The sequence below is a fragment of the Pseudophryne corroboree genome, chromosome 4 (genome assembly GCF_028390025.1).
Source record: "Pseudophryne corroboree isolate aPseCor3 chromosome 4, aPseCor3.hap2, whole genome shotgun sequence".
Lineage (NCBI taxonomy): Eukaryota > Metazoa > Chordata > Amphibia > Anura > Myobatrachidae > Pseudophryne > Pseudophryne corroboree.
Window position 1 is genome coordinate 312,672,155 of NC_086447.1, and position 26,971 is coordinate 312,699,125.

General features: G+C 48.8%; 1 protein-coding gene across 1 annotated transcript in view; it reads left to right on the forward strand.

Annotated features, from left to right (window-relative positions):
• ZNF639 (zinc finger protein 639) overlaps positions 1-26,971 on the forward strand; it is a 70,380-nt gene that overhangs the window by 20,052 nt on the left and 23,357 nt on the right. Inside the window, exon 2 of the mRNA XM_063916303.1 lies at positions 23,590-23,662. The gene's annotated coding sequence lies outside the window, so the exon portion shown is untranslated. The remainder of the gene's footprint in view (positions 1-23,589; positions 23,663-26,971) is intronic.

Below are 26,971 nucleotides of genomic sequence, written 5' to 3' on the forward strand. Positions count from 1 at the left end.
GAGCCGCGCCGCCGACCCCCTTGCAGATGCTGAAGCGTGAAGAGGTCCGGAAACCGGCGGCTGAAGACTCCTCAGTCTTCATAAGGTAGCGCACAGCACTGCAGCTGTGCGCCATTTTCCTCTCAGCACACTTCACTGGGCAGTCACTGAGGGTGCAGAGCGCTGGGGGGGGGCGCTCTGAGAGGCAAATATAAACCTTATACAAGGCTAAAAATACCTCACATATAGCCCATAGGGGCTATATGGAGATATTTAACTCCTGCCTGACTGGAAAAATAGCGGGAGAAGAACCCGCCGAAAAAGGGGCGGGGCCTATCTCCTCAGCACACGGCGCCATTTTCTGTCACAGCTCCGCTGGTCAGAACGGCTCCCAGGTCTCTCCCCTGCACTGCACTACAGAAACAGGGTAAAACAGAGAGGGGGGGCACATTAATGGCTATATATATATATATTAAAGCAGCTATAAGGGAGCACTTAATATAAGGATATCCCTTGTATATATAGCGCTTTGTGGTGTGTGCTGGCAGACTCTCCCTCTGTCTCCCCAAAAGGGCTAGTGGGTCCTGTCTTCATTAGAGCATTCCCTGTGAGTTTGCGGTGTGTGTCGGTACGTGGTGTCGACATGTATGAGGACGATATTGGTGTGGAGGCGGAGCAATTGCCAAATATGCAGATGTCACCCCCCAGGGGGTCGACACCAGAATGGATGCCTTTATTTGTGGAATTACGTGATGGTTTATCTTCCCTTAAACAGTCAGTTGAGGACATGAGGCGGCCGGACAATCAATTAATGCCTGTCCAGGCGCCTCAAACACCGTCAGGGGCTGTAAAACGCCCTTTGCCTCAGTCGGTCGACACAGACCCAGACACGGGCACTGATTCCAGTGACGACGGTAGAAATTCAAACGTATTTTCCAGTAGGGCCACACGTTATATGATTTTGGCAATGAAGGAGACGTTACATTTAGCTGATACTACAGATACCGTAAAACAGGGTATTATGTATGGTGTGAAAAAACTACAAACAGTTTTTCCTGAATCAGAAGAATTAAATGACGTGTGTGATGAAGCGTGGGTTGCTCCTGATAAAAAGTTGATAATTTCAAAAAAGTTATTGGCATTATACCCTTTCCCGCCAGAGGTTAGGGCGCGCTGGGAAACACCCCCTAAGGTGGACAAGGCGCTCACACGCTTATCCAAACAAGTGGCGTTACCCTCTCCTGAGACGGCCGCACTTAAGGATCCATCAGATAGAAAGATGGAAGTTATTCAAAAGAATATATACACACATGCAGGTGTTATACTACGACCAGCTATAGCAACTGCCTGGATGTGCAGTGCTGGAGTAGTTTGGTCAGAATCCCTGATTGAAAATATTGATACCCTAGATAGGGACAATGTTTTACTGTCGTTAGAACAAATAAAGGATGCATTTATCTATATGCGTGATGCACAGAGGGATATTTGCACACTGGCATCTCGGGTGAGTGCTATGTCCATTTCAGCCAGAAGAGCCTTATGGACACGACAGTGGACAGGCGATGCGGATTCAAAACGTCACATGGAGGTTTTGCCGTATAAAGGGGAGGAGTTATTTGGAGTTGGTCTATCAGACTTGGTGGCCACGGCTACTGCCGGGAAATCCACTTTTTTACCTCAAGTCACTCCCCAACAGAGAAAGGCACCGACCTTTCAACCGCAGCCTTTTCGCTCCTACAAAAATAAGAGAGCAAAGGGCTTGTCGTACCTGCCACGAGGCAGAGGAAGAGGGAAGAGACACCAACAGGCAGCTCCTTCCCAGGAACAGAAGCCCTCCCCGGCTCCTGCAAAAACCTCAGCATGACGCTGGGGCCTCTCAAGCGGACTCGGGGACAGTGGGGGGCCGTCTCAAAAATTACAGCGCGCAGTGGGCTCACTCGCAGGTAGACCCCTGGATCCTGCAGATAATATCTCAGGGGTACAGGTTGGAATTAGAGACGGATCCTCCTCATCGTTTCCTGAAGTCTGCCTTACCAACCGTCTCTTCCGAAAGGGAGAGGGTGTTGGAAGCCATTCACAAGCTGTACGCTCAGCAGGTGATAGTCAAAGTACCCCTATTACAACAAGGAAAGGGGTATTATTCCACTCTATTTGTGGTACCGAAGCCGGATGGCTCGGTAAGGCCTATTCTAAATCTGAAGTCCTTGAACCTCTACATAAAAAAGTTCAAGTTCAAGATGGAGTCACTCAGAGCAGTGATAGCGAACCTGGAAGAAGGGGACTTTATGGTATCCTTGGACATCAAGGATGCGTATCTACACGTTCCGATTTACCCCGCACACCAGGGGTACCTCAGGTTCATTGTTCAAAACTGTCACTATCAGTTTCAGACGCTGCCGTTCGGATTGTCCACGGCGCCTCGGGTCTTTACCAAGGTAATGGCCGAGATGATGATTCTTCTTCGAAGAAAAGGCGTATTAGTTATCCCATACTTGGACGATCTCCTAATAAGGGCAAGGTCCAGAGAACAGCTGGAGACAGCTTTAGCACTATCTCAAGAGGTGCTAAGACAACACGGGTGGATTCTGAATATTCCAAAATCCCATTTAATCCCGACAACTCGTCTGCTGTTCCTAGGAATGATTCTGGACACGGTTCAGAAAAAGGTTTTCCTTCCAGAGGAAAAAGCCAAGGAGTTATCCGATCTGGTCAGGAACCTCCTAAAACCAGGAAAAGTGTCAGTACATCAATGCACAAGAGTCCTGGGAAAAATGGTGGCTTCTTACGAAGCAATTCCATTCGGCAGATTCCATGCAAGAATATTCCAAAGGGATCTGTTGGACAAATGGTCAGGGTCGCATCTGCAGATGCACCTGCGAATAACCCTGTCACCAAAGACAAGGGTGTCACTTCTGTGGTGGTTGCAGAAGGCTCACCTATTAGAAGGCCGCAGATTCGGCATTCAGGATTGGATCCTGGTGACCACGGACGCCAGCCTGAGAGGCTGGGGAGCAGTCACACAAGGAAGAAACTTCCAGGGAGTATGGACGAGTCTGGAAAAGTCTCTTCACATAAACATTCTGGAACTAAGAGCAATCTACAATGCTCTAAGCCAGGCGGAACTTCTCCTGCAAGGAAAGCCGGTGTTGATTCAGTCGGACAACATCACGGCGGTCGCCCATGTAAACAGGCAGGGCGGCACAAGAAGCAGGAGTGCAATGGCAGAAGCTGCCAAGATTCTTCGCTGGGCGGAGAATCACGTGATAGCACTGTCAGCAGTGTTCATCCCGGGCGTGGACAACTGGGAAGCAGACTTCCTCAGCAGACACGATCTTCATCCGGGAGAGTGGGGTCTACATCCAGAAGTCTTCAACATGTTAATAGACCGTTGGGAAAGACCAATTGTAGACATGATGGCGTCTCGCCTCAACAAGAAACTGGACAAATATTGCGCCAGGTCAAGAGATCCACAGGCAATAGCTGTGGACGCACTGGTAACTCCTTGGGTGTACCAGTCAGTGTATGTGTTTCCTCCTCTGCCGCTCATACCAAAGGTATTGAAGATCATACGGCAAAGAAGAGTAAGAACAATACTAGTGGTTCCGGATTGGCCGAGAAGGACTTGGTATCCGGAACTTCAAGAGATGCTCACGGACGAACCGTGGCCTCTACCTCTGAGAAGGGACCTGCTACAGCAGGGTCCCTGTCTTTTTCAAGACTTACCGCGGCTGCGTTTGACGGCATGGCGGTTGAACGCCAGATCCTAAAAGGGAAAGGCATTCCAGAAGAAGTCATTCCTACCTTGATTAAGGCACGGAAGGAAGTCACCGTGAAACATTATCACCGCATTTGGCGAAAATATGTAGCGTGGTGCGAGGATCGGAGGGTTCCGACGGAGGAATTCCAACTGGGTCGTTTCCTACATTTCCTGCAATCAGGATTATCTATGGGTCTCAAATTGGGATCCATTAAGGTTCAAATTTCGGCCCTGTCAATATTCTTCCAAAAAGAATTGGCCTCTGTCCCTGAGGTCCAGACTTTTGTCAAGGGAGTACTGCATATACAGCCTCCTGTGGTGCCTCCGGTGGCACCGTGGGATCTAAATGTAGTTTTAGATTTCCTCAAATCCCATTGGTTTGAACCATTGAAAAAGGTGGATTTGAAATATCTCACATTGAAAGTGACTATGTTACTAGCCCTGGCCTCTGCCAGGAGAGTATCTGAATTGGCGGCTTTATCTTATAAAAGTCCTTATCTAATCTTCCATTCGGATAGGGCAGAACTGCGGACTCGTCCGCATTTTCTCCCTAAAGTGGTATCAGCATTTCATCTGAACCAACCTATTGTGGTGCCTGCGGCCACTAGCGACTTGGAGGACTCCAAGTTGTTGGACGTTGTCAGAGCCTTAAAAATATACATTGCAAGGACGGCTGGAGTCAGAAAATCTGACTCGCTGTTTATATTGTATGCACCCAACAAGTTGGGCGCACCTGCTTCTAAGCAGTCGATTGCTCGTTGGATTTGTAACACAATTCAACTTGCACATTCTGTGGCAGGCCTGCCACAGCCTAAAACTGTAAAAGCCCACTCCACAAGGAAGGTGGGCTCATCTTGGGCGGCTGCCCGAGGGGTCTCGGCATTACAACTCTGCCGAGCAGCTACGTGGTCGGGGGAGAACACGTTTGTAAAATTTTACAAATTTGATACCCTGGCAAAGGAGGACCTGGAGTTCTCTCATTCGGTGCTGCAGAGTCATCCGCACTCTCCCGCCCGTTTGGGAGCTTTGGTATAATCCCCATGGTCCTTTCAGGAACCCCAGCATCCACTTAGGACGATAGAGAAAATAAGAATTTACTTACCGATAATTCTATTTCTCGGAGTCCGTAGTGGATGCTGGGCGCCCATCCCAAGTGCGGATTATCTGCAATACTTGTACATAGTTATTGTTAACTAATTCGGGTTATTGTTAAGGAGCCATCTTTAAGAGGCCCTTTCTGTTGTCATACTGTTAACTGGGTTTAGATCACAAGTTGTACGGTGTGATTGGTGTGGCTGGTATGAGTCTTACCCGGGATTCAAAATGCCTCCCTTATTGTGTATGCTCGTCCGGGCACAGTACCTAACTGGAGTCTGGAGGAGGGTCATAGGGGGAGGAGCCAGTGCACACCACCTGACCTAGTAAAGCTTTACTTTTTTGTGCCCTGTCTCCTGCGGAGCCGCTATTCCCCATGGTCCTTTCAGGAACCCCAGCATCCACTACGGACTCCGAGAAATAGAATTATCGGTAAGTAAATTCTTATTATTAAGAGCGCATATATAGTAAACAACACCTTCTAGGGTTGTTTATATACATTTATAGCGCTTTTGGTGTGTGCTGGCAAACTCTCCCTCTGTCTCCCCAAAGGGCTAGGGGGTCCTGTCTTCGATTAGAGCATTCCCTGTGTGGCTGCTGTGTCGGTACGTGTGTGTCGACATGTATGAGGACGATGTTGGTGTGGAGGCAGAGCAATTGCCGATGATGGTAATGTCACCCCCTAGGGAGTCGACACCGGAATGGATGGCTTTAGTTATGGAATTACGTGATAATGTCAGCACATTACAAAAGTCAGTTGACGAAATAAGACGCCCGGCAAACCAGTTAGTACCGGTTCAGGCGTCTCAGACACCGTCAGGGGCTGTAAAACGTCCTTTACCTCAGTCAGTCGACACGGGTACCGACACAGATGAATCTAGTGTCGACGGTGAAGAAACAAACGTATTTTCCAATAGGGCCACACGTTATATGATCACGGCAATGAAGGAGGCTTTGCAGATCTCTGATACTGCTGGTACCTCAAAAAGGGGTATTATGTGGGGGGTGAAAAAACTACCTGTATTTTTTCCAGAATCAGAGGAATTGAATGACGTGTGTGATGAAGCGTGGGTTAACCCCGATAGAAAACTGCTAATTTCCAAGAAGTTATTGGCATTATACCCTTTCCCACCAGAGGTTAGGGCGCGCTGGGAAACACCCCCTAGGGTGGATAAGGCGCTCACACGTTTATCAAAGCAAGTGGCGTTGCCGTCTCCTGATACGGCCGCCCTCAAGGATCCAGCAGATAGGAGGCTGGAAACTACACTGAAGAGTATATACACACATACTGGTGTTATACTGCGACCGGCAATAGCCTCAGCCTGGATGTGCAGTGCTGGGGTAGTGTGGTTGGATTCTCTGACTGAAAATATTGATACCCTGGATAGGGACAGTATTTTATTGACTCTAGAGCAATTAAAGGATGCTTTCCTTTATATGCGAGATGCTCAGAGGGATGTTTGTACTCTAGCATCAAGAGTAAGCGCGATGTCCATATCTGCCAGAAGAAGTTTATGGACGCGACAGTGGTCAGGTGATGCGGATTCCAAGAGGCATATGGAAGTATTGCCATATAAAGGAGAGGAATTGTTTGGGGTCGGTCTTTCGGACCTGGTGGCCACGGCAACTGCCGGCAAATCCACTTTTTTACCTCAGACCCCCTCCCAACAGAAAAAGACACCGTCTTTTCAGCCGCAGTCCTTTCGCTCCTATAAAAAGCGACCAAAAGGACAGTCTTATCTGCCGCGAGGCAGAGGAAAGGGTAAGAAAGGGCAGCAAGCAGCCCCTGCCCAGGAACAGAAGCCCGCCCCGGCTTCTACAAAGCCATCAGCATGACGCTGGGGCTTTACAAGCGGACTCAGGAACGGTGGGGGGTCGACTCAAGATTTTCAGCAATCAATGGGTTCACTCACAAGTGGACCCGTGGGTCCTGCAGATAGTATCTCAGGGTTACATGCTGGAGTTCGAAAGGTCTCCCCCTCGCCGGTTCCTAAAGTCTGCTTTACCAACGTCTCCCTCAGAAAGGACGTCGGTTTTGGAAGCCATTCACAAGCTGTATTCTCAGCAGGTGATAGTCAAGGTACCCCTCCTACAACAGGGAAAGGGGTATTATTCCACACTATTTGTGGTACCGAAACCGGACGGTTCGGTAAGGCCTATTCTAAATCTGAAATCCTTGAACCTGTACATAAAGAAATTCAAGTTCAAGATGGAGTCACTCAGAGCAGTGATAGCGAATCTGGAAGAAGGAGACTTCATGGTGTCCTTGGACATAAAAGATGCTTATCTACATGTCCCGATTTACCCCTCACACCAAGGGTATCTCAGGTTCGTGATACAAGACTGTCATTATCAGTTTCAAACGCTGCCGTTTGGGTTGTCCACGGCCCCTCGGGTCTTTACCAAGGTAATGACCGAAATGATGGTTCTTCTACGAAGAAAAGGCGTATTAATTATCCCTTACTTGGACGATCTCCTGATAAGGGCAAAGTCCAGAGAACAGCTGGAAGTCGGTGTAGCGCTAACACAAGTAGTGCTTCAGCAACACGGGGGGATTCTAAATCTTCCAAAATCTCAATTGACCCCGACAACACATCTGCTGTTCCTGGGCATGATTCTGGACACGGTTCAGAAAAAGGTATTTCTCCCGGAAGAGAAAGCAAGGGAGTTATCCGAACTTGTCAAGAACCTCCTAAAACCAGGAACTGTGTCAGTACATCAATGCACAAGAGTCCTGGGAAAGATGGTGGCTTCGTACGAAGCGATTCCATTCGGCAGATTCCATGCACGAACATTTCAGTGGGATCTGCTGGACAAATGGTCCGGATCGCATCTGCACATGCATCAGCGGATAACACTGTCACCGAGAACAAGGTTGTCTCTCCTGTGGTGGTTGCAGACTGCCCATCTGTTAGTGGGCCGCAGATTCGGCATACAGGACTGGGTCCTGGTGACTACGGATGCCAGCCTACGAGGTTGGGGAGCAGTCACAAAGGGAAGAAACTTCCAGGGCGTGTGGTCAAACCTGGAGACGTCTCTTCACATAAATATACTGGAGCTAAGAGCGATCTACAATGCTCTAAGCCTGGCAAAATCGCTGCTTCAGGGTCAGCCGGTGTTGATCCAGTCCGACAACATCACGGCAGTCGCCCACGTAAACCGACAAGGCGGCACGAGAAGCAGGAGTGCAATGGCAGAAGCTGCAAGGATTCTGCGCTGGGCGGAGAATCATGTCGTAGCACTGTCAGCAGTGTTCATCCCGGGAGTGGACAACTGGGAAGCAGATTTCCTCAGCAGACACGACCTTCACCCGGGAGAGTGGGGACTTCATCCAGAAGTTTTCCACATGATTGTGAACCGTTGGGAAAAACCAAAGGTGGACATGATGGCGTCTCGCCTCAACAAAAAATTGGACAGGTATTGCGCCAGGTCAAGAGACCCTCAGGCAATAGCTGTGGACGCTCTGGTAACACCGTGGGTGTACCAGTCAGTGTATGTGTTCCCTCCTCTGCCTCTCATACCAAAGGTACTGAGAATTATACGGAAAAGAGGAGTAAGAACAATACTGGTAGCTCCGGACTGGCCAAGAAGAACTTGGTATCCGGAACTTCAAGAGATGCTCACGGAGGATCCGTGGCCTCTACCTCTAAGAAGGGATCTGCTTCAGCAGGGACCTTGTATGTTCCAAGACTTACCGCGGCTGCGTTTGACGGCATGGCGGTTGAACGCCGGATTCTAAAAGAGAAGGGCATTCCTGAGGAAGTTATTCCTACTTTAATTAAAGCCAGGAAAGAAGTGACCGCACAACATTATCACCGCATTTGGAGAAAATATGTTGCGTGGTGTGAGGCCAAGAAGGCTCCAACGGAAGAATTTCAATTGGGTCGATTCTTACATTTCCTGCAAGCAGGATGGTCTATGGGCCTCAAATTGGGGTCCATTAAAGTTCAAATTTCGGCCTTATCAATTTTCTTCCAGAAGGAATTGGCGTCAGTGCCTGAAGTACAAACTTTTGTCAAAGGTGTACTACATATACAACCCCCAATAGTGCCTCCAGTGGCACCGTGGGATTTGAACGTGGTTCTAAATTTTCTCAAATCTCATTGGTTTGAGCCTTTAAAATCGGTAGATTTAAAATACCTTACATGGAAGGTAACCATGCTGTTGGCCCTGGCTTCAGCCAGGAGAGTTTCGGAGTTGGCAGCTTTGTCATACAAAAGCCCATATCTGATATTCCATTCGGACAGGGCAGAATTGAGGACACGTCCTCAATTTCTCCCTAAGGTGGTTTCGGCATTTCACTTGAACCAGCCTATTGTGGTGCCTGCGGCTACTAGCGACTTGGAGGACTCCAAGTTACTGGACGTTGTCAGAGCATTAAAAATATATATTTCAAGGACAGCTGGAGTCAGAAAATCTGACTCGTTGTTTACATTGTATGCACCCAACAAGTTGGGTGCTCCTGCGTCTAAACAGACGATTGCACGTTGGATATGTAGTACAATCCAACTTGCACATTCTGTGGCAGGCCTGCCACAGCCTAAATCTGTAAAGGCCCATTCCACAAGGAAAGTGGGCTCATCCTGGGCGGCTGCCCGAGGAGTCTCGGCATTACAACTTTGCCGAGCAGCTACGTGGTCAGGGGAGAACACGTTTGTAAAATTTTACAAATTTGATACTCTGGCTAAAGAGGACCTGGAGTTCTCTCATTCGGTGCTGCAGAGTCATCCGCACTCTCCCGCCCGTTTGGGAGCTTTGGTATAATCCCCATGGTCCTGACGGAGTCCCAGCATCCACTAGGACGTTAGAGAAAATAAGAATTTACTTACCGATAATTCTATTTCTCATAGTCCGTAGTGGATGCTGGGCGCCCATCCCAAGTGCGGATTGTCTGCAATGCTTGTACATAGTTATTGTTACAAAAATCGGGTTATTACTGTTGTTGTGAGCCATCTGTTCAGAGGCTACTTCGTTTGTGTTATCATACTGTTAACTGGGTTCAGATCACAAGTTGTACGGTGTGATTGGTGTGGCTGGTATGAGTCTTACCCGGGATTCAAGATCCTTCCTTATTGTGTACGCTCGTCCGGGCACAGTACCTAACTGAGGCTTGGAGGAGGGTCATAGGGGGAGGAGCCAGTGCACACCACCTGATCCTAAAGCTTTTACTTTTGTGCCCTGTCTCCTGCGGAGCCGCTAATCCCCATGGTCCTGACTGAGTCCCCAGCATCCACTACGGACTACGAGAAATAGAATTATCGGTAAGTAAATTCTTACTGGGGACTCCGTCAGGACCATGGGGATTAGCGGCTCCGCAGGAGACAGGGCACAAAAGTAAAAGCTTTAGGATCAGGTGGTGTGCACTGGCTCCTCCCCCTATGATCCTCCTCCAAGCCTTAGTTAGGTTTTTGTGCCCGGCCGAGAAGGGTGCAATCTAGGTGGCTCTCCTAAAGAGCTGCTTAGAGTAAAAGTTTTATTAGGTTTTTTATTTTCAGTGAGTCCTGCTGGCAACAGGCTCACTGCAACGAGGGACTTAGGGGAGAAGAAGTGAACTCACCTGCGTGCAGGATGGATTGGCTTCTTAGGCTACTGGACACTAGCTCCAGAGGGACGATCACAGGTACAGCCTGGATGGGTCACCGGAGCCGCGCCGCCGACCCCCTTGCAGATGCTGAAGAGAGAAGAGGTCCAGAAATCGGCGGCTGAGGACTTCTCAGTCTTCATGAGGTAGCGCACAGCACTGCAGCTGTGCGCCATTGCTCTCAGCACACTTCACACCAACGGTCACTGAGGGTGCAGGGCGCTGGGGGGGGCGCCCTGGGCAGCAATGAAAGTACCTATACTGGCTAAAAATACATCACATATAGCCTCTGAGGCTATATGGATGTATTTAACCCCTGCCAGGTTGTCAGAAAAACGGGAGAAGAAGCCCGCCGAAAAGGGGGCGGGGCCTATTCTCCTCAACACACAGCGCCATTTTCCCTCACAGAACTGCTGGAGGGAAGGCTCCCAGGCTCTCCCCTGCACTGCACTACAGAAACAGGGTTAAAACAGAGAGGGGGGGGCACTTATTTGGCGATATGATTATATATTAAGATGCTATAAGGGAAAACACTTATATAAAGGTTGTCCCTGTATAATTATAGCGTTTTGGTGTGTGCTGGCAAACTCTCCATCTGTCTCCCCAAAGGGCTAGTGGGGTCCTGTCCTCTATCAGAGCATTCCCTGTGTGTGTGCTGTGTGTCGGTACGTGTGTGTCGACATGTATGAGGACGATGTTGGTGAGGAGGCGGAGCAAATTGCCTGTAATGGTGATGTCACTCTCTAGGGAGTCGACACCGGAATGGATGGCTTATTTAGGGAATTACGTGATAATGTCAACACGCTGCAAGGTCGGTTGACGACATGAGAGGGCCGGCAAACAAATTAGTACCTGTCCAGGCGTCTCAAACACCGTCAGGGGCTTTAAAACGCCCATTTACCTCAGTCGGTCGACACAGACACGGACACTGACTCCAGTGTCGACGGTGAAGAAACAAACGTATTTTCCTTTAGGGCCACACGTTACATGTTAAGGGCAATGAAGGAGGTGTTACATATTTCTGATACTACAAGTACCACAAAAAAGGGTATTATGTGGGGTGTGAAAAAACTACCTGTAGTTTTTTCCTGAATCAGATAAATTAAATGAAGGCGCTCACACGCTTATCACAAGTGGCGTTACCGTCTCCAGATACGGCCGCCCTCAAGGAGCCAGCTGATAGGAGGCTGAAAAATATCCTAAAAAGTATATACACACATACTGGTGTTATACTGCGACCAGCGATCGCCTCAGCCTGGATGTGCAGCGCTGGGGTGGCTTGGTCGGATTCCCTGACTGAAAATATTGATACCCTTGACAGGGACAGTATTTTATTGACTATAGAGCATTTAAAGGATGCATTTCTATATATGCGAGATGCACAGAGGGATATTTGCACTCTGGCATCAAGAGTAAGTGCGATGTCCATATCTGCCAGAAGATGTTTATGGACACGACAGTGGTCAGGTGATGCAGATTCCAAACGGCACATGGAAGTATTGCCGTATAAAGGGGAGGAGTTATTTGGGGTCGGTCCATCGGACCTGGTGGCCACGGCAACAGCTGGAAAATCCACCTTTTTTACCCCAAGTCACATCTCAGCAGAAAAAGACACCGTCTTTTCAGCCTCAGTCCTTTCGTCCCCAAAAGGCCAGTCATATCTGCCCAGGGATAGAGGAAAGGGAAGAAGACTGCAGCAGGCAGCCCATTCCCAGGAACAGAAGCCCTCCACCGCTTCTACCAAGTCCTCAGCATGACGCTGGGGCCGTACAAGCGGACTCAGGTGCGGTGGGGGGTCGTCTCAAGAGTTTCAGCACGCAGTGGGCTCACTCGCAAGTGGACCCCTGGAGCTTACAAGTAGTATCCCAGGGGTACAGATTGGAAATTCGAGACGTCTCCCCCTCGCAGGTTCCTGAAGTCTGCTTTAACAACGTCTCCCTCCGACAGGGAGGCAGTATTGGAAACAATTCACAAGCTGTATTCCCAGCAGGTGATAATCAAAGTACCCCTCCTACAACAAGGAAAGGGGTATTATTCCACACTATATTGTGGTACTGAAGCCAGACGGCTCGGTGAGACCTATTCTAAATCTGAAATATTTGAACACTTACATACAAAGGTTCAAATCAAGATGGAGTCACTCAGAGCAGTGATAGCGAACCAGGAAGAAGGGGACTATATGGTGTCCCTGGACATCAGGGATGCTTACCTCCATGTCCCAATTTGCCCTTCTCACCAAGGGTACCTCAGGTTCGTGGTACAGAACTGTCACTATCAGTTTCAGACGCTGCCGTTTGGATTGTCCACGGCACCCCGGGTCTTTACCAAGGTAATGACCGAAATGATGATTCTTCTTCAAAGAAAATGGACGATCTCCTGATAAGGGCAAGGTCCAGAGAACAGTTGGAGGTCGGAGTAGCACTATCTCAAGTAGTTCTACGACAGCACGGGTGGATTCTAAATATTCCAAAATCGCAGCTGTTTCCGACGACACGTCTGCTGTTCCTAGGGATGATTCTGGACACAGTCCAGAAAAGGGTGTTTCTCCCGGAGAAGAAAGCCAGGGAGTTATCCGAGCTAGTCAGGAACCTCCTAAAACCAGGAAAAGTGTCAGTGCATCATTGCACAAGGGTCCTGGGAAAAATGGTGGCTTCTTACGAAGCGATTCCATTCGGCAGATTTCACGCAAGAACTTTTCAGTGGGATCTGCTGGAAAAATGGTCCGGATCGCATCTTCAGATGCATCAGCGGATAACCCTGTCTCCAAGGACAAGGGTGTTTCTTCTGCGGTGGCTGCAGAGTGCTCATCTATTAAAGGGCCGCAGATTCGGCATTCAGGACTGGGTCCTGGTGACCACGGATGCCAGCCTGAGAGGCTGGGGAGCAGTCACACAGGGAAAAAATTTCCAGGGAGTGTGATATAGTCTGGAGACTTCTCTCCACATAAATATACTGGAGCTAAGGGCAATTTTCAATGCTCTAAGCTTAGCAAGACCTCTGCTTCAAGGTCAGCCGGTATTGATCCAGTGGGACAACATCACGGCAGTCGCCCATGTAAACAGACAGGGCGGCACAAGAAGCAGGAGGGCAATGGCAGAAACTGCAAGGATTCTTCGCTGGGCGGAAAATCATGTGATAACACTGTCAGCAGTGTTCATTCCGGGAGTGGACAACTGGGAAGCAGACTTCCTCAGCAGGCACGACCTCCAACCGGGAGAGTGGGGACTTCATCGGGAAGTCTTCCACATGATTGTGAACCGTTGGGAAAGACCAAAGGTGGACATGATGGCGTCCCGCCTGAACAAAAAACTGGACAGGTATTGCGCCAGGTCAAGAGACCCTCAGGCAATAGCTGTGGACGTTCTGGTATGTGTTCCCTCCTCTGCTTCTCATACCCAAGGTACTGAGAATTATAAGACGTAGAGGAGTAAGAACTATACTCGTGGCTCCGGATTGGTCAAGAAGGACTTGGTACCCGGAACTTCAAGAAATGCTCACAGAGGACTCATGGCCTCTGCCGCTAAGTAGGGACTTGCTTCAGCAAGTACCATGTCTGTTCCAAGACTTACCGCGGCTGCGTTTGACGGCATGGCGGTGGAACGCCGGATCCTAAGGGAAAAAGGCATTCCGGAAGAGGTCATTCCTACCCTGGTCAAAGCCAGGAAGGAGGTGACCGCACAACATTATCACCACATGTGGCGAAAATATGTTGCGTGGTGTGAGGCCAGGAAGGCCCCACGAAGAAATTTCAACTCGGTCGATTCCTGCATTTCCTGCAAACAGGAGTGTCTATGGGCCTCAAATTGGGGTCCATTAGGGTTCAAATTTCGGCCCTGTCAATTTTCTTCCAGAAAAGATTGGCTTCAGTTCCTGAAGTCCAGAAGTTTGTCAAGGGAGTACTGCATATACAACCCCCTTTTGTGCCTCCAGTGGCACTGTGGGATCTCAACGTAGTTCTGGGATTCCTAAAATCACATTGGTTTAAACCGCTCAAATCTGTGGATTTGAAATATCTCACATGGAAAGTGACCATGCTGTTGGCCTCGGCCAGGCGAGTGTCAGAATTGGCGGCTTTGTCTCACAAAGCCCATATCTGATTGTCCATTCGGACAGGGCAGAGCTGCGGACTCGTCCCCAGTTTCTCCCTAAGGTGGTGTCAGCGTTTCACCTGCACCAGCTTATTGTGGTACCTGCGGCTACTAGGGACTTGGAGGACTCCAAGTTGCTGGATGTTGTCAGGGCCCTGAAAATATAGGTTCCAGGACGGCTGGAGTCAGGAAAACTGACTTGCTGTTATCCTGTAGGCACCCAAAAAACTGGGTGCTCTTGCTTCTAAGCAGACGATTGCTAGTTGGATGTGTAGTACAATTCAGCTTGCACATTCTGTGGCAGGCCTGCCACAGCCAAAATATGTAAATGCCCATTCCACAAGGAAGGTGGGCTCATCTTGGGCGGCTGCCCGAGGGGTCTCGGCTTTACAACTTTGCCGAGCAGCTACTTGGTCAGGGGCACACCCTGACTGAGGAGGACCTGGAGTTCTCTCATTCGGTGCTGCAGAGTCATCCGCACTCTCCCGCCCGTTTGGGAGCTTTGGTATAATCCCCATGGTCCTGACGGAGTCCCCAGCATCCACTTAGGACGTCAGAGAAAATAAGAATTTACTTACCGATAATTCTATTTCTCGTAGTCCGTAGTGGATGCTGGGCGCCCATCCCAAGTGCGGATTGTCTGCAATACTTGTACATAGTTATTGTTACAAAAATCGGGTTATTATTGTTGTGAGCCATCTTTTCAGAGGCTCCGCTGTTATCATGCTGTTAACTGGGTTCAGATCACAGGTTGTACAGTGTGATTGGTGTGGCTGGTATGAGTCTTACCCGGGATTCAAAATCCTTCCTTATTGTGTACGCTCGTCCGGGCACAGTATCCTAACTGAGGCTTGGAGGAGGGTCATAGGGGGAGGAGCCAGTGCACACCACCTGATCCTAAAGCTTTTACTTTTGTGCCCTGTCTCCTGCGGAGCCGCTAATCCCCATGGTCCTGACGGAGTCCCCAGCATCCACTACGGACTACGAGAAATAGAATTATCGGTAAGTAAATTCTTATTTTCTCTAACGTCCTAGTGGATGCTGGGGACTCCGAAAGGACCATGGGGATTAGCGGCTCCGCAGGAGACTGGGCACAAAAGTAAAAAGCTTTAGGACTACCTGGTGTGCACTGGCTCCTCCCCCTATGACCCTCCTCCAAGCCTCAGTTAGATTTTTGTGCCCGAACGAGAAGGGTGCAATCTAGGTGGCTCTCCTGAGCTGCTTAGAGTAAAAGTTTAAAGTAGGTTTTTTATTTTCAGTGAGACCTGCTGGCAACAGGCTCACTGCATCGAGGGACTAAGGGGAGAAGAAGCGAACTCACCTGCGTGCAGAGTGGATTGGGCTTCTTAGGCTACTGGACATTAGCTCCAGAGGGACGATCACAGGCCCAGCCATGGATGGGTCCCAGAGCCGCGCCGCCGGCCCCCTTACAGAGCCAGAAGCCTGAAGAGATCCGGAAAATCGGCGGCAGAAGACGTCCTGTCTTCAATAAGGTAGCGCACAGCACCGCAGCTGTGCGCCATTGCTCTCAGCACACTTCACACTCCGGTCACTGAGGGTGCAGGGCGCTGGGGGGGGGGGGGGGGACGCCCTGAGACGCAATAAAAACACCTTTTTTGGCAAAAAATACATCACATATAGCTCCTGGGCTATATGGATGCATTTAACCCCTGCCAATTTTTCCATAATAAAGCGGGAGAAAGGCCGCCGAGAAGGGGGCGGAGCCTATCTCCTCAGCACACTGTCGCCATTTTTTCCTCACAGCTCCGTTGGAGGAAGGCTCCCTGACTCTCCCCTGCAGTCCTGAACTACAGAAACAGGGTAAAACAAGAGAGGGGGGGCACTAATTTGGCAGATAAATATATACAGCAGCTATATCAGGGAAAAACACTTATATAAGGTTATCCCTATATATACGGTATATAGCGCTCTGGTGTGTGCTGGCAAACTCTCCCTCTGTCTCCCCAAAGGGCTAGTGGGGTCCTGTCCTCTGTCAGAGCATTCCCTGTGTGTGTGCTGTGTGTCGGTACGTTGTGTCGACATGTATGAGGAGGAAAATGGTGTGGAGGCGGAGCAATTGCCTGTGTTAGTGATGTCACCCCCTAGAGAGTCGACACCTGACTGGATGGTCTTATGGAAAGAATTACGTGATAGTGTCAGCACTTTACAAAAGACTGTTGACGACATGAGACAGCCGGCAAATCAGTTAATACCTGTACAGGCGTCTCAAACACCGTCAGGGGCTCTAAAACGCCTGTTACCTCAGGTCGATACAGACACTGACACGGACACTGACTCCAGTGTCGACGGTGAGGAAACAAACGTATTTTCCAGTAGGGCCACACGTTACATGATCACGGCAATGAAGGAGGTTTTGAACATTTCTGATACTACAAGTACCACAAAAAAGGGTATTATATGGGGTGTGAAAAAACTACCCGTAGTTTTTCCTGAATCAGATGAATTAAATGAGGTGTGTGATGAAGCGTGGGTTTTCCCCGATAAAAAACTGCTAATTTCTAAAAAATTATTGGCATTATACCCTTTCCCGCCAGAGGTTAGGGCACGTTGGGAAACACCCCCTAGGGTAGATAAGGCGCTCACACGCTTATCAAAACAAGTGGCGTTACCGTCTCCTGATACGGCTGCCCTCAAGGAACCAGCTGATAGGAAGCTGGAAAATATCCTAAAAAGTATATACACACATACTGGTATTATACTGCGACCAGCAATCGCCTCAGCCTGGATGTGCAGTGCTGGGGTGGCTTGGTCGGATTCCCTGACTGAAAATATTGATACCCTGGACAGGGACAATATATTATTGACTATAGAGCATTTAAAGGATGCATTTCTATATATGCGAGATGCACAGAGGGATATTTGCACTCTGGCATCAAGAGTAAGTGCGATGTCCATTTCTGCCAGAAGAGGGTTATGGACGCGACAGTGGTCAGGTGATGCGGATTCCAAACGGCATATGGAAGTATTGCCGTATAAAGGGGAGGAGTTATTTGGGGTCGGTCTATCGGACCTGGTGGCCACGGCAACGGCTGGGAAATCCACCTTTTTACCCCAGGTCACCTCTCAGCAGAAAAAGATACCGTCTTTTCAGGCTCAGTCCTTTCGTCCCCATAAGGGCAAGCGGGCAAAAGGCCACTCATATCTGCCCCGGGGCAGAGGAAGGGGAAAAAGACTGCAGCAGACAGCCTCTTCCCACGAACAGAAGCCCTCCCCCGCTTCTGCCAAGTCCTCAGCATGACGCTGGGGCCTTACAAGCGGACTCAGGCACGGTGGGGGCCCGTCTCAAGAATTTCAGCGCGCAGTGGGCTCACTCGCAAGTGGACCCCTGGATCCTGCAGGTAGTATCTCAGGGGTACAAATTGGAATTCGAGACGTCTCCCCCTCGCCGGTTCCTGAAGTCTGCTTTACCAACGTCTCCCCCCGACAGGGAGGCGGTATTGGAAGCCATTCACAAGCTGTATTCCCAGCAGGTGATAATCAAGGTACCCCTCCTACAACAGGGAAAGGGGTGGTATTCCACGCTGTTTGTGGTACCGAAGCCGGACGGCTCGGTGAGACCCATTTTAAATCTGAAATCCTTGAACACTTACATAAAAAGGTTCAAGTTCAAGATGGAGTCACTCAGAGCAGTGATAGCGAACCTGGAAGAAGGGGACTATATGGTGTCTCTGGACATCAAGGATGCTTACCTCCATGTCCCAATTTGCCCTTCTCACCAAGGGTACCTCAGGTTTGTGGTACAGAACTGTCACTATCCGTTTCAGACGCTGCCGTTTGGATTGTCCACGGCACCCCGGGTATTTACCAAGGTAATGGCCGAAATGATGATTCTTCTTCGAAGAAAAGGCGTCTTAATTATCCCTTACTTGGACGATCTCCTGATAAGGGCAAGGTCCAGAGAACAGTTAGAGGTCGGAGTAGCACTATCTCAAGTAGTACTACGACAGCACGGATGGATTCTAAATATTCCAAAATCGCTGCTGATTCCGACGACACGTCTGCTGTTCCTAGGGATGATTCTGGACACAGTACAGAAAAAGGTGTTTCTCCCGGAGGAGAAAGCCAGGGAGTTATCCGACCTAGTCAGGAACCTCCTAAGACCAGGCCAAGTGTCAGTGCATCAATGCACAAGGGTCCTGGGAAAGATGGTGGCTTCTTACGAAGCAATTCCATTCGGCAGATTCCACGCAAGAACTTTTCAGTGGGATCTGCTGGACAAATGGTCCGGATCGCATCTTCAAATGCATCAGCGGATAACCCTGTCTCCAAGGACAAGGGTGTCTCTCCTGTGGTGGTTACAGAGTGCTCATCTCCTAGAGGGCCGCAGATTCGGCATTCAGGATTGGGTCCTGGTGACCACGGATGCCAGCCTGAGAGGCTGGGGAGCAGTCACACAGGGAAGAAATTTCCAGGGCTTGTGGTCAAGCATGGAAACGTCACTTCACATAAATATCCTGGAACTAAGGGCCATTTACAATGCCCTAAGTCAGGCAAGGCCTCTGCTTCAGGGTCAGCCGGTGTTGATCCAGTCGGACAACATCACGGCAGTCGCCCACGTAAACAGACAGGGCGGCACAAGAAGCAGGAGGGCAATGACGGAAGTTGCAAGGATTCTTCGCTGGGCGGAAAATCATGTGATAGCACTGTCAGCAGTGTTCATTCCGGGAGTGGACAACTGGGAAGCAGACTTCCTCAGCAGACACGATCTTCACCCGGGGGAGTGGGGACTTCACCCAGAAGTCTTCCACATGATTGTGAACCGTTGGGAAAAACCAAAGGTGGACATGATGGCGTCCCGCCTCAACAAAAAACTGGACAGATATGCAGCCAGGTCAAGGGACCCTCAGGCAATAGCTGTGGACGCTCTGGTAACACTGTGGGTGTACCAGTCAGTATATGTGTTCCCTCCTCTGCCTCTCATACCCAAGGTACTGAGAATCATAAGAAGGAGAGGTGTAAAGACTATACTCGTGGCTCCGGATTGGCCAAGAAGGACTTGGTACCCGGAAATTCAAGAGATGCTCACGGAAGACCCGTGGCCTCTACCTCTAAGAAAGGACCTGCTCCAGCAGGGACCATGTCTGTTCCAAGACTTACCGCAGCTGCGTTTGACGGCATGGCGGTTGAACGCCGGATCCTGAAGGAAAAAGGCATTCCGGATGAAGTTATCCCTACCCTGATCAAAGCCAGGAAGGATGTAACTGTGCAACATTATCACCGTATTTGGCGTAAATATGTTGCGTGGTGTGAGGCCAGGAAGGCCCCTACAGAGGAATTTCAACTGGGTCGATTCCTGCATTTCCTGCAAACAGGACTGTCTATGGGCCTCAAATTAGGGTCCATTAAGGTTCAAATTTCGGCCCTGTCAATATTCTTCCAAAAAGAACTAGCTTCAGTTCCTGAAGTTCAGACGTTTGTCAAGGGGGTACTGCATATACAGCCTCCTTTTGTGCCTCCAGTGGCACCTTGGGATCTCAATGTAGTTTTGGGATTCCTAAAATCACATTGGTTTGAACCACTCACCACTGTGGACTTAAAATATCTCACATGGAAAGTGGTAATGCTGTTAGCCCTGGCTCCAGCAAGGCGTGTATCAGAATTGGCGGCTTTATCCTATAAAAGCCCTTACCTGATTTTTCATACGGACAGGGCAGAATTGAGGACTCGTCGTCAATTTCTCCCTAAGGTGGTTTCAGCATTTCACTTAAACCAGCCTATTGTGGTGCCTGCGGCTACTAGGGACTTGGAGGATTCCAAGTTGCTGGACGTAGTCAGGGCCCTGAAAATATATGTTTCCAGGACGGCTGGAGTCAGAAAATCTGACTCGCTGTTTATCCTGTATGCACCCAACAAGCTGGGTGCCCCTGCTTCTAAGCAGACGATTGCTCGTTGGATTTGTAGTACAATTCAGCTTACACATTCTGTGGCAGGCCTGCCACAGCCAAAATCTGTAAAAGCCCATTCCACACGGAAAGTGGGCTCATCTTGGGCGGCTGCCCGAGGGGGTCTCGGCTTTACAACTTTGCCGAGCAGCTACTTGGTCAGGGGCAAATACGTTTGCAAAATTCTACAAATTTGATACCCTGGCTGAGGAGGACCTGGAGTTCTCTCATTCGGTGCTGCAGAGTCATCCGCACTCTCCCGCCCGTTTGGGAGCTTTGGTATAATCCCCATGGTCCTTTCGGAGTCCCCAGCATCCACTAGGACGTTAGAGAAAATAAGAATTTACTTACCGATAATTCTATTTCTCATAGTCCGTAGTGGATGCTGGGCGCCCATCCCAAGTGCGGATTGTCTGCAATACTTGTACATAGTTATTGTTACAAAAATCGGGTTATTATTGTTGTGAGCCATCTTTTCAGAGGCTCCTCTGTTATCATGCTGTTAACTGGGTTCAAATCACAAGTTGTACGGTGTGATTGGTGTGGCTGGTATGAGTCTTACCCGGGATTCAAAATCCTTCCTTATTGTGTACGCTCGTCCGGGCACAGTATCCTAACTGAGGCTTGGAGGAGGGTCATAGGGGGAGGAGCCAGTGCACACCAGGTAGTCCTAAAGCTTTTTACTTTTGTGCCCAGTCTCCTGCGGAGCCGCTAATCCCCATGGTCCTTTCGGAGTCCCCAGCATCCACTACGGACTATGAGAAATAGAATTATCGGTAAGTAAATTCTTATTAGCAGTTTATTCTGGTAAGAAATGATTAAAAAGCACAATATAAAAAATAGAAATTTGAAGAAAAAACATTTATGTATCCATTAAAATACTCTTAATGGGTTGGTACTGATAGTACACCGCATACAGGAAACTCCTTCCTATGAATGGTACAAGTATTACCAGTGATGAGAAGGAGTCCCAATTGGCAAGATGATCCTTTGCATGGTTGTTTAGGCCTACTGAAGCTGGAGAGTGGTGATAGTGCATTAAGCAGCTGGTGATAGAATAGGTGCGCTCTTCATAGCAAGCAGAAGGAAGTAAAAGGCGCCTAACATGTTTCTCTTTGGCTCTATCCACGGCTTCATCAGCTGCATATCTGAGGATTGCTCCTATTGTATCGACTGCTATCATCCCCATCCTTTCTTATACTTCACTTCAGCACCCATACCTCTCCCTTATAGTTACTTTCAACCCCCCTTCTGTTATTAATTTCCAAACACCCTACCATATTATTTCATGCTTCTCGTTCTTGTAATTCATCAATTCACTCTCACCCTTTCCTCTCCCTGAGTTTTAGTCACTTACCTGTCCTACCCAGACCTGGCGACAGGGGGGACAAAAGAGACACTTGTAACAGGCCCCAAGATTCCGAGGGGCCCCGGATCCTCTGGAATCTCAGGGATCCAGTTTGAGTAGCGATTCACGTTGGTCAGTGCGTGGCGTCCTGGTTGCACAAGCCGCAGTGCTCTGCCTGCTAGCTGCACCAGGGAAGGGCTGTGCGCTGCTCGGAGTTCCTGTTCTTGGCAGCCCCATGGAACTATGAAGTTCTGGTATCCCAATGGAGGCTAGAGTGGGGGTGCCTTCTCTTCCCAGCAATGGGGGGACGACTATGAGTCTGAGAGCCTGCCGGACAGGGTGTCTGCGCAGATGCACATGGCAGCTGGAGACTTGTCAGGGATCCTGGAGCACTCGATCATGTCCGGTGTACTCTGTTTAGGTTTGGAGGGGGCGGGTCTGTGCGGCGACGGGTGTGATGGTACTCTGCTTGGGGAGCACTGTGGCTGCAGCAGGGCATTATAACATATGTAAATTATGTATGTCTATGTATACAATATATATTTACATAGGACATTTTTAATCTATAGTACAAATTATTTGTTTTATTGTATAATAGTATCTCTGTGTGGGTTTTCTGTCCTGACCGGATATCCTTCGTAAGCTTAAATGGGACAAAGCAGTAAACCTTCTCATATGCAGATAACAGTACCAGGAGGTGAGGGGGCCAACCAGTGATGGGATGGGCCCGCATACACCTGAGGCACACATTCTGTTATCAGGAGGCCAGAGCAGAGGCGTATTCTGGGAGATGGTGATAGGATGCTTATTTTTTAAGTGTATCATCCAGCTTGTACCTACATCTGAGGATAGAGGGCCCCACAAATGAGTGTATAGGGCACCAAGATTTCTGTTGCCGGTATGGGACTCTAGGTCGACACCCATTAGGTCAACACCCATTGGTCGACAGTGGATAGGTCGTCACTAAAAATAGGTCTACACTGCCATTAGGTAGACGAAAAAAGGTCGACACGAGTTGTTGTTTTTTAATGTTGTATTTTTTTTTGGTGTAGTTTTCTCGGTCAAGTGACGGGGAACCCCAATTAGTGCGCTGCGCTCGGCACAGGTTACCGTTCCCAGTCATAGACTACGTAGAATGTAAAGTATGAAACAGTGTCCCAGCCCCCCCCCCCCCCCCCCCCCAAAAAGTGAGAAACTCTACCCTTTTTCATGTTGACCTAATGGCAGTGTCGACCTATTTCTAGTGTCGACTTATCCACTGTCAACCAATTGGTGTCGACCTAGAGTCCAGATACCCCTTGGTCCCACCCCTTTAATTTGTTGTATTATCATGTGCTTTGCAATTAATTTGCCCCTATCCTCCCCTGCTTGGTAATCTCTTTACCCAGTAACCCATTTGCCCTGTAACAAATTGCTGCTTCCATCCCTTGCCTGTAATTTATGCTCTCTCCCCTCCAGCAAGCTGTTATTTCACACCCAGATCTTCTGACTACTACCAGCAGTTGTAACTTGAGTACTGATTATGTGATGCAAATGGCATGAAACATCCATTGATACTTAATTTAGTGAAAACATTTCAGTTATATGTTTGCAGTGTAAATGTATGTAAGCCATTTCTGCTGGAAATGAAGGATGTAGGTACAACTGATTTACCATCTGTAGTTTTAACTTTTGCCATATACTGATCCACTGTGAGAGAAGTGGATTGCGGAGGATCTGAAAGACAACCAGTGTGGTAGCAGCTTTGTGGGTATAGCTGGGGAAAATAATTCTGTTGGAGGGAATAGTTGCCTGGGAGGCAGTGCTATTTCTGACTTTCTAATTTCTCTTACTTGTAGGCTCGGTGAAGATTTGTTTGCCTAGAACATTCTTTTCCTCGTCGCCATTCTGCTTGGAGAGTGGACAATAGCTGTAAGTATTATACAAGGAGTTGTGATTTGTAGCATTATCTAAGTCTAAGGGTGTGTACACACGGTGAGATTCTGGCTATGTTCGACTTTCACTTGCGATTTCCCTTTGAACTCCCTGGAGCCCAGCACCACCAATTTTGACTAACTTTTCTTGAGATATGGACTGTGTGTGCTTACGATTTTGGCTTATGTGAGATTTTGGCTTATGTGAGATGTCTTTGACATGCGAGATTAACTAGATAGTACACCGATCTAGCAAGGATTGACTTACCTGCACAGTCTATCTTTTCTTGCGATACCGACCTGGCGGGACCGCGAATCGGGATCGCAAGGTGACTTTCACCTTGCGATCTGCACTAACTTTTCTTGCGATTTTGACTAGTCAAAATTGAAAGAAAATATCTTGCCGTGTGTACACACCCTAAAGCTGGTATATGCTATACAATATATTGACCAATTTTGCAATCCGCGATGGATTAGTGTTTACACCCAATTCATAATTTGATGAATTGTGTGCTTGCATCTTCCCATTTGATGTGCTGCACTGCAGATGGGACTTTGCAACGTACAATGCAGATTGCTTACATTTATGATGTAACGATATATGCGCTGTCGTACGGCGGATTGTGCTGTGTGTACACGGGTTCAAGCTATTGTTACATCGTATTGGCCTGTTGTAAATTTGCCAGATCGTTGAGGTGTGTTCCCAGCTTTAAGACTGTATATGTGCATACAGATGTGTCCACACCTCTAGCCTTCTGATGTCTTAAACAGCCCTTCTAGTTATGCCATGCCATAGCGTGAATTGGTAGCGCTGATTGTCTTTTCAAGCAAATTTTTCCATTTAAATGCGTCTAATTCGCAAAGTGATGTGAAAAAGATGCACAAGCAGTTTATGATGATTAAAATTATATGCCGCATGCCTATATTCTGTGTGCGACCCAGGCTGTATCTGCATACAAAATTCTGTGCTACATTGTTTTCTAGGAAAATGCTGCTTGTGTGTCTTATTCGCATAACTGTGCAGAAAAGACGCATTTTTGGTAAAAAAAACAAAAAACAAAAAAGACTCCTGACGCTAAAGGAGTTGCATGGGACCTGTCGGCTCATTAACGCTAGGCGGATGTGAGTGACTTGGCAGGTCCCATCCCTCTCTGTAACATATTGAGGACACATCTGTACACACAGTTGGATGTTTTGCACTTTTTGCTCCTTAATGATAGTCTGTTCCTGTGACATATCTTGATTTCTTTTTCATCCACTAGGGGTCACTGGAGTACTCTTGGGATATGGACGGCTTAGCAGAAACAAAGGCACTGAATATTTAAATTTAGAACTCTCCACCCCTCCATATCCCAGAGTACCTCAGTGTACGACCTCAGTGTTTTTTCCGTGCTCACAGCAATAACAAGGCTTGTGGGGACTTCCCACACTTGGTGGAAGATTTTATTAATTTTTCATTTTTACTTTTTACTATAGCACATCCCTTCCCAGTTTCTGGAAAAACATGGGTCCGGGATAGTGCCGCTGCACGGGCAGCGCATGGCGTGTCGGTCCTCACAAAGAGCACCCTCACAGCCACAGGCCCACTGGCTCCTGCAACAGCTGGACGGAGCTTACAGAAAGAAGCCCCGTCGCAGCCATGAAGAAGTGATCAAAGAGCTGGACGGAGCTTACAGAAAGAAGCCCCGTCACAGCCATGAAGAAGTGATCAAACAGCTGGACGGAGCTTACAGATAGAAGCCCCGTCGCAGCTATGACCGGAGAGCTCTGAGCTTAGAAGCCCGTCGCAGACCTCCTACAAAAGGTATGCTGGGGAAACGGGCCGGTCAGCGCAGGCTGCCGCCCCGCTGTGTGGGGTCCGTTGATGCGCCCGCTCACTACCGCTCACTGCCACTTAGCCCAGCCGTTCCGTCCAGCGCTCCGTCTGCCGCTCCGTCCTCCCGGCCCAGGCGCTCCGTCCTCCCGCCAGGCGCTCCGTCAGCGCTGTATGGAAAGTGCAGCGCCCAGAGGGGGAGACCCGCCGCAGCTCGGCTAGCGACAGCTACGCGCCCCGGCCAGCCGCCCTCCGCTACTTTGAATGTCTCTCGCCTCCCTGCAATGAGCTTCCCGGCTCACCGCTAACACAGCACTACAGGGAGTACAGAGAGGGGGGGGGGGGGGGGGGGACCTGGCTGATTACAGCGCGGCTGCAAGGGGAAATAGCAGGCTGCCATATCTATAGGAATGTTAATACAAAATTAACTGCAGGCAGTGTTTATATTAACTGGATTGTGACCTGCCTGTGATTATGCAGGGTATAATAGGCTATTGAGCCTATATTAACACTGAAGGCATGTATTGTAACCTGCATGTGTTTATTACTGTTTACTAGACAGTGATTATCACTGTATAATAGGCTATTGAGCCTATATTAACACTGCAGCAGGTATTGTAACCTGTCCTGTGATTTTCAGTGTAAGCATGGCATGGGGGCCATTTTAATTATGTTTCCTGTTTCTTCCAGTTTGTAATTCCAGAACATTCCTGCCATACACAGAGACTAAGGAGACTCTAACATCTAATCCGTCGAATTTAATAAACGACAGATCTTCAATGAGTTTCTTATTTAGAATATCTGACTAAGATTTAAGTCTATTTACCCGTTTCCACATCTAAATGGGAGAATCCGCCATTGGTGAATTCATCTGTGTCAAACATTATAAAGACCCAAGATACATTTGGGTCACTAGGCGCTCTATGTATGGAAACAATGACGATCACATTAGACTTATCGTTAATAAGAAGCTGCAGAGTATCTCTGTAAAGCTTCCGCTGACGCCTGTTACCTCGATTCTCGCTTTTTATCGTCGCTAGTTTCAGCACGACAAGGCCAGAAGTTGTTTGGTACTAAATTTGATATTCAGGCCAAGGCGGGGGGGGGGGGGGGGGGGTAGGCAAAGTCTAGCCATTGCCTCCTCCGGTATCAAAACGGAAATACTTTGGTCCGGCGTTTAAAGTCTTTAGACTTCACTCTTTTCAAGGCTGTGGTACAAAAACAGTCACAACTTGTAACGCCAGGGCGCTAAAGTCAACAAGCCAGTGGCTTGACGGCCTCTTAGGCCATCTCGAATTTCCAATTGTGGAAGCGCGCCTTTACACGTTACATTTGCCGGGTTTCCAGACATCCACTCATGGATGTATCCGCTATTTAAAGGTTAAAAGACAAGACTGCCTCTGTCGGACGAAATTAGACGTTTTGGCAGGTTGCCATTCAGTCTCTGCTGGTTTCAGCTGTTTTTATTTCCAGGCCTGGTACACCAACAGAGTC